Below are 9473 nucleotides of genomic sequence, written 5' to 3' on the forward strand. Positions count from 1 at the left end.
TATTGAAAATTAAGACATAAATTAAAGAACATAAATTTGCAAGCTAACAATTCGTCCATCCTGACAAGTTTCGCGTCCCCGCGAATGATACAGCTTAGAGTATGAATATTAATTATTATATAATATAAAAAATATATGATAATAATAATTAACAATACAATCGTATATGTATGTATTTCGTAGATTATACAAGTATTAGACAATGAAAATTACACAATCACTTAATGCAATTCACAATTAATTCATAATGTTCACAATGAAATTAAATAATAACATATAACATACATTATAATTACTTTGCACTTTACACTATATCTAAATACATACACTACATTTTTACTTATTTACTTTTTATACTATACTTATAGGCACGCTCCCGCCGCCCCCCGGCTGGCCGGAATAGCCGCAAACGCTACGTATCGCAATTTTTAAATCTGTAATATGTTCGAAAATATTCATTTAGATCATATGCTGTAAAGGTCCTTATTGACCTATAATAATATAATAAATCAATAATGTATTTAGGGTATTTAATTAGATAAGGATTAATGCTGTATTGGTTAAAATCGCTTCGAAAATTAGCCATTATTTGTCGTCAAAAGTAAATGACAAAAAATGTTATTGTGGGATATCCATAAGAGATAGACATATACCATAGCGAAGTTCTCTGTAGACCTTTTCAATGTTTACAATACTTAGTACATTATTTTGATAAATCTCGTAAGGTTCAGCCTGCGTTTGCAATGTAAGCGGAAAAAATGTAATTAGTATTTAAAACTAATTTAAAAATGTATTTACGACATCATATTAGAAACCTCATTAATTGTGTTTGCAGGCAAACGAAGAAAAACCGCCCTCAATTATATCGACAAGTAATACAACGTAGGTAGACAAAAAAATTCTCGAGTAAATACGCATTTATCAAAGATTACTCCAAAAGTTGTAATCAGATCTCGATGAAATTTAAATGTGACCACATGATAAACATTGGCTTTCGATTAAATTAAAAATCATCAAAATCGTTACACCCAGTAAAAAGTTATGCGGCTTTTCGAGAGTTTCCCTCGAGTTCCCTGGAATCCCATCATCAGGTCCTGGTTTTCTTATCATGGTACCAAACTAGGGATATTTCCTTTCCAACAAAACAAGAATTATCAAAATCAGTTCATAAATGACGGAGTTATCTCCGAACAATATATCTATATATACGGTCGAATTGAGTAACCTCCTCCTTTTTTTGAAGTCGGTTAAAATTAACAGTATTTCTCCATTTAATGGATGTTATTATACATATAAACCTTCCTCTTTGATCACTGTATCTATTAAAAAAACCGTATCAAAATCCGTTGCTTAGTTTTAAACATTTAAGCATACATATGGACATAGGGATATAGGGACAGAGAAAGCGACTTTGTTTTATACTATGTAGTGATGATACACTCTTAATAAGTTTTTCGTCTACTCCTAATCACTATCTAGTCATAATGTCTTAACTTCGGTTTTATCAACTCTAACACCCCAATTGAATTCTGGAACATCATGACTAATCCGTTTACACTTAAAGCAATTAACAATATATTTTTTTACAACACATCCCCAAACTCTGTTCTTTTTCCTACATTTCCGTAAGCAATGATCATTATGTTCATATGACGTCAAAGCTAATTTCAGTCTTGTGACCCATTCATCCCACGTAACAATACTGATCCTTCGTACCATTTTTTTAGCAGTACCGACTCGTTCGGGAGTCCATAGCGACTGGTCTCAAATCTCAAGCATTCTTTTAAGTTAAGTTAAGTAATCTCAGAGCATTCTTTTATTTTATTTAGCCAATCATCAATCGTTTGGTTTTTTTATAGGGTCAAATTCTGGAACTACGTTGGTATTAGTAAATCTTTTTTTTTACTCGATGGATTTATAGATGAGATATATCAAAATAGATTATAGAGGTTATTTAATACATTTGAGTAATTTATAATTAACAACATTACAGGGTTGAGCCTGTGGCGTCACGGATGTGATTTTTTCATGAACTGATGGTGGAGTGGACTACGTGACTGCTAGAGCCTTTTCTACAGGGAGTTTACAATCTATGGCGATTCTGTTTGCTATGACTACAATCCCTACTTTTACTTTTCGGGACATGTCCCCGCGTATTTGTTGGTGGCGTACGCGCTGTACGCCGTTGCAATGGAGATATTACAACTAACCTGCTTCGACTTTTTGACTGCAGCTTAATCCTTGAAGGTGATTTTCTGGATCTTCGATGCTCGGAGCCACGCCTATTGGTGCGATACGTTGCTGGCAAACGATAACCTTATTTTGAGCCTCGAGCACGTGTCCTGGATCGACTGCGTGTCGATGATCCTCCCAGCACAATGCTGAGATGCCTCTTGGTGGACCTTCGTCTACTCTCGGACCTTTCACAAGGTATCTTCAATAGATGTACAAATTTTGCGATGTCCAATGAACTGAAACAATTTCAACAAAGAGTATCTATTACACAAAAACATGTAGTATATCCTAAGCAAATTATCAATTACCGTTCGGAAAGTTAGATAGGTTCTCAAGTTACCCAAGTTCATAGTTATCAGGTCATATTATCTGCCAGCGAAATTACCACTAAAAATGTTTTTACCATTTGCGAATTCTATCAAAACAAAATTTTTATTTTTCATTATTAGGTTTTTTTTATGAAGGTATAATTATATGGTACAAACCACACCTACGTTCATATTCATAGATTATATATTTTAAGCCTTTCATAGCCCGAGCTTTATTACTCCTCTTACAAAGATTAGATTTACGTTTTCCTAGCATTTCGAAATATTACATGAGTTACAAAAACACACAACTAAACTAAAAACAGTTTAACTACATTATCAAACATTGCACTAAAACAAAACGGCATTCAAATAATTTTTTTTTATGATAATCAGTACAGTTTACACTACTGTTAATCTATTCAAACACTCGAAAACAACAGCTTAAAGATTTAAATATGCTAAAAGTGAAGGTAAACAAAAAAATATCCAAAAAAAGAAGAAAAACCGTTTTGTTAAATTGTTGACGGTACTTACATCAAATTTTCTTGGTACCTTAAAGTTTTGTAGTATTTTAGAATTAAAAAGACTGTTCTTCTTCAAATACACTTTTATTACAATTCCTTTTAACACCAATTTTTAGTTGAAACGACCAACTTGCTTTGTAGCTCAATGATGATCCTTACTCATTGAAACAATAATGAAATAAATAAAGAGCGTTCAATTGACTAAAAAATGCTATTTTAGTCAAAACACCCGGAAGACGAAATTGAGCTACAAAGAACTTAAAATACTGCTAATACAAATACGAGATAATATTAACACATTTTTATAAAAATATATATATGTTGAAATACAAGTTATTCTATAGTAAAACAAACAATACTTTATACAAACTTCCGTAATTATTCATAACTTTAGTGAATTTGACAATTTATTTTTAATGCATGAGTAAAATATTTTATGTGTAATATTTATTGGAAATTAAGACATAAATTAACAAACATAAATTTGCAAGCTAACATAGGTAATTAGCAAGAGATTTATAAACAACAGATGCACCGATCACGCCACCTAGCACATCGTTCGCGCCACCTAGCATTCTCACCTACCCTCACTCATTCTATCACTCGAGTTATTCTGACGTGTATAAAACGTCCGAAGCAACCACGGCTAAGGCAGTCTTGGCTCTGGCTTGGCACGGTGCACTTGTTGTAACCTGCTAGTAGCTTAACCTAGACTCTTATAATAATTAATTTGTGCAAACGAATTAATTGTTACATATTGTATATTATATTATATATTATATTTTTAACCGAATTCCAAAAAAGGAGGAGGTTCTCAATTCAACTGTATTTTTTTTCTTTTTTTTTATGTATGTTACATCAGAACTTTTGACCGGGTGGACCGATTTCGACAAAAAAATTTTTAATCGAAAGGTGGTGCGTGTCAATTGGTCCCATTTCAATTTATTTGAGATCTAACAACTACTTTTCGAGTTATATCTAATAATGCGTTTTTCTTCATAGTTCAACTTCATATCTCCAGAAGCTGCTGGAGGCGTACCTCCGTAAGAGAGAGGTGCTATGGGAGAGGGCGACGACCGACTGTATCGTCCTCGCGTCGATTGCGGCGTTCCGCAGCGTTCCGTGCTCAGACCACCCCTGTGGAACATCGGCTTTGACTGGTTGCTGCGGGCGCCACTGCCACCGGGCTCAGCGTCATCTGCTACGCGGATGACACTATGCTGACGGGGCGGCATTTTTGAAGAGGCGGCCAGTCTGGCGCGAACCGGCACATCGATAGCCGTCGGCCGCATCGAGGCACTGGGTATTTTTTTTCTATACATCCGATTTAGTGGTCGGAGCACGTTTTCTGCTATTTTCTCTTTCATGCCTCTCTTACTTTCATGCTGCATAGTTGTTCTTTCTTTCATTCATCTCTTTCTTACTCGGGGTGGGTTCCTCACTACTTTTTGGGCTGCTTTTACTTAGCTACACTTACTTAAATTGTACGCAATTTGCTTTAAAAATGATTTTGGTTTACAGGGCTATTATTTTATGTTGATATTTTTGTACAATGTAAAAATTTTTTTTTGGTGATGTTTATCATCCCCATTTCAAATTATTTTAATTTTGGGTAATTTTAATTTATACAATTTTTATTCTATATTATACACTATTGGGTCTTAAAATGTTAACAACTTTTATTACTTATTATGATTGTTTATTTGTATAAATATTAAACCAACTTTTATTAATATTCGGCAGCAGGAACGATGCTGAAAAATCATCTACAACCGCCTCCGTCTCTTTTGGCCGAGCGGTATCGGCTTAGGCAAAGACGTCAGGCTGCCGGCAAGAGCGTTGCGAGTTACTTAGCCGAACTAAAGAGATTGGCGCGTCAATGTAAGTTTGAAAAATTATTATATATACATACTAGCCGACCCGCGCCCACTTCGTTGGGCGTTAATTATCATTATATTAACCAAGTAACATACTTTAGAGAACGAATTTTATGGCACTTAAATAAATAAGGACCTGGGTGACCGAGCTTAGCTCGGTATTTTTAGTAAATCGTGTTTTTTGAAAATCATATTTAAATACGAATTACATATTGATAAAATATGAATAATTTTATATTTTTTAGAAAAAAAAAAGAAAAAAAAAAGGATAATCGATCTGGAATACGTGAGGATTCGAACCATGATCTTTTCGGCCGAGCGCGATCGGCCGATTTCCCCTGAGCTATTACAATTTTATTGACAGATGCGAAATTTACCTTCTTATTCTAACGATATTGTAGCCATTTTTTCATTGCCTAAAAACAGGAATAAAACGACATTTTCTAAAAATGAATCCTAACTAGATTTATTTATCTCCCCCGTAATCCCCTGTATACTAAATTTCATGAAAATCGTTGGAGCCGTTTCCGAGATTCAGATTATATATATATATACAAGAATTGCTCGTTTAATAGTATAAGATATGTTGCTCCAACGCCATCTATCGAAAATCGAGAGAACGTCGTCAATAGACTAAAATAAGGCTGAATTAATAACTTCGAAAGACTGAATTTTTTGTTCAATTACAATAAAATGTGTCACATGTCACTACTGAATAGTGTAGCTTTCTGTTAGTGAAAGAATTTTCATGATCCGATCAGTATTTGCGAAGATTACCCCCTAAATACAAAGTTATAAACTTTACCTCTTTATAATATTAGTATAGATTGAAAGATTTCTAGGGGATACTCTACGTGATCAATTAGTATGTGGTCTTAGGAACGAGGTCATTCAACAGGGGTTATTTGCGGAGGATGACTCGTTATCCTGCATCAAGGCGATTCAATTAGCTACGTCCATAGAGGCCGCAGAGTGAGACTCGACAGCGGTGAAGGCCTTTGAGGAACGTGACATGATAACGGAGTCAGGAATACATGTGTTGTCTGCGGCAGAGAAAGCGCGGAGTAACAATCGTGGGGTCCGTGGAAGTCTGGTGAAGTCGTGGAGCGACAGGTGTACCAGCAGTGGTGTGGGCCGCTTGGGAGCTTTCCATGCCGGTGGAAAGGACAAGCGATCGTGCACGGGCTGTGGAGCGACTGATCACGACTAGGAACGTGTAGATTTCGTGATTACGTTTGCAGTAAGTGCGAACAATCGGGACATTTGAGACGGGTGTGTTTAACGAACAGTGTTAACAGGTTCCGTAGCCAGCAGTACAAAATGGATCGGGGTGACAGGATGATACGAACCCGACACTTGCCCCGGAAGTGGCAGCGATGATGGCGGACGGTGCTCAAGAAGTAGAGCAAGATGTGGAAGAGGACTTCCATCATCTCTGCTTAAAGGATTATCGAGCGGTTAAGTTACCAATTTCCATTGAAAATTATGTAATCAATATGGAAGTAGACACTGGCTCGGCAGTTTCGTGTATATAGTAGTGTATTAGTATTGTATAGTAGTGTTACATACAAAACTAAATTTAGACGTTTAAAACTCGAATACTCCGATGTTGTCTTAAATTTTTTTAATTGTGTGAGAATTAAACCTATAGGTGTCATAAAACCAATTGTTAGATATTCCGAGGTTCAGTAATTGTTATAGTCTGCATTCACAAAAGAATGTGTCATTTAATGAGGACATATCTGATTTGATAATCAGGTATAAGGAAATATTCGGCGGCGGGCTAGGTCGGTACACGAGCGGGCGTGCGACGCTGCGGCTGCGCGCGGTGCCGGTGTTCTACCACGGGCGTGCGAACTGGACGTGGTGCTGCGGGATGGCATCGTCGAACCCTACGACTGCTCCGACTGGGCCTCGCCACTGGTGCCGGTGAGCACTGCTGTTTTTCTTTGAGAATTTGCGCTGATTATAAGACAACGGTTACTGATCGATCGCTTTCCTTTACCCAGAATTGAAGATTGTTATCGAGATATAAGAGTAATTACTATTATTTTCCACAATACATTACAGGTCCGCAAGTTACGCAGCGCTGGGCACACTCCTGCCCAACGTTGCCGCTAACCGTACCGTGGGACTCGCCGTCAACGCCAACAACATCAGCATAGTGCGCAGCATGGGCATTGTACGGGGCCCTCGTAAGTAGTAAGACAACAACAACAACAACAACATTCGGCTAATAGCCGGTCGCCTCTTTTTAATGTAAAAGTGGCATGGGTAGATTTTGGTACACTTGCTTTGGTTCTCCATTTCCTCAATCGTGGTCCACCCTTTTCTAGGTCCCTTTGGAGGTTTTCCAATGCTATGCGGGGATCCCTATCGCAAGATAGTGCTGCCGTGTCATCTGCGTAGGTGGCAATTAAGACGTTGTTGGGAGTAGGTAAGTCGGCTGTAATAACTGTGTAAAATACTGAACCGAGTACAGATCCCTGGGGAACCCCGGCTTTAATGTCGCAAATAGGTGACATTGAACCTTCCGTTTTTACTTGGAACAAGCGGTCCTGTAAGTAGGATCTTAAGAGCATATAAGCATTGTTTAGAAAGCAAAGTTTTGCTTTGCATTCGAGACATAAGGTAATTAAGATTGTGTCATATACCCAAGAGATTGTGTCATATACCTATGCGATTAAAGATCAGCCCTTCAGCTTTTAGTAGATTAATGACTATAGCAATGTCAGGCATAAACTATGAAAAATGTATTGTTTATATGGACGATTTAATGATATTCGGTAGAAACCTAATCGAACATAATAAAAAACTTGACGACTATTTATGCGTGTTACCGGATCCTGAAAAGATGCGCGTGATCGAACGTTACCCGACACCGGAATGTACTAGTACAGGTACTAGTACAACGAAGAATAAGTTAGCAACCTGAAGTTAGCTAGCCAATGAAAGCGCACACAGTCACAAAATATCTGTACGTTATTGTTAAGACAAGTTTTACATAAAACAAAATTTGAAATTATTCTATAATAGCGACCCGCCCCGGCTTCGCACGGTTTGAAAAAACTATCAGTGTGCCTCTACTATATTATGCATGTTTTTAACTGACTTCCAAAAAAGGAGGAGGTTCTCAATTAGACTGTATTTTTTTTTATGTATGTTACATCAGAACTTTTGACCGGGTGGACCGATTTCGACAAATTTTGTTTTAATCGAAAGGTGGTGTGTGCCAATTGGTCCCATTTAAATTTATTTGAGATCTAACAACTACTTTTCGAGTTATATCTAATAATGCGTTTTTACTTGACGCTTTTTTCGTCGGCCTACGTTGTATTATATCGTATAACTTTCTACTGGATGTACCGATTTTAATAATTCTTTTTTTTGTTGGAAAGGAGATATCCCAAGTTTAGTACCATGATAAGAAAACCAGGATCTGATGATGGAATCCTAGAGATATCGAGGACAACTCTCGAAAATCCGCAATAACTTTTTACTAGGTGTACCGATTTTGATAATTTTTAATTTAATCGAAAGCTGATGTTTATCATGTGGTCACATATAAATTTTATCGAGATTTGATTACTACTTTTTGAGTAATCTTTGATAACGCGTAGTTGCTTGAGTATTTTTTCGTCGATCTACGTTGTGTTACTTGTCGATGTAATTGAAGTCGGTTTTTTTTGTGCACGTGATTACAGAAAAATGTGAAATCATACCTAATGTTGAATCACACTGCGATCCTAAAACTATATTAATTTATTAACCCAAATGCTTAGAAACTTATTGCTTATCTTTATATTTGTCGGGAAAATGTTAAAATATTAAAATCTTTTTTTCTTGCTAGACATTCAGCAAGCTAAATAGCGCAAATATTTAAATGATATAATCAGACTGGAGCATCTCTCCTACCTGGGCAAGTGTCCCGGACACCCCCTACTTAATATCCCGACATTCTCACGGGATCTGAAATTATGTAGTTGAGATCGCGAGGCGTAACTAGTAGTTTGTATAAGTGGCATGTTATATTTGAATTTTTGTTGATCGTGTATAAAACCTCAAGCCTTAGCTACTTTATCTAGTTATCTACTAGTTAATGAACGCCACCAAATATGCCATCGCCATCCAAAAGGCCATCCTTGGAGCCCTCGGTCAGGGCTGCCAGGTGCACAAAAAGTGTGATCGTACGCTGACTACAAAAAAAATCGTATGCCAAGGAAATTTTGAAATAAAAAGATCGTACAGCCCTTTAAGACTAAGTACTAATTTTTTATTCTAAATTATCAAAATTCGTTTAGTTTTAGAAAATAAATGTAATAATATTATTTGTTACATTCATACAAAATTTTCTGTGGTCATATTTTTTAATAAAAGAATTTGTTGGGTTAAACTTCGTAAAATTTTCGTTTCTTCTTAATTAATTACTTAGCTTATAATTTGCCCTTACGTGTATCATTGGATAAACTGTTTCTAAGTCTTGTTTTGATTAAATAAACTTCGCTGAATGCTCGTTCACAATCTGC

This window comes from Melitaea cinxia, chromosome 25 (genome assembly GCF_905220565.1).
Source record: "Melitaea cinxia chromosome 25, ilMelCinx1.1, whole genome shotgun sequence".
Lineage (NCBI taxonomy): Eukaryota > Metazoa > Arthropoda > Insecta > Lepidoptera > Nymphalidae > Melitaea > Melitaea cinxia.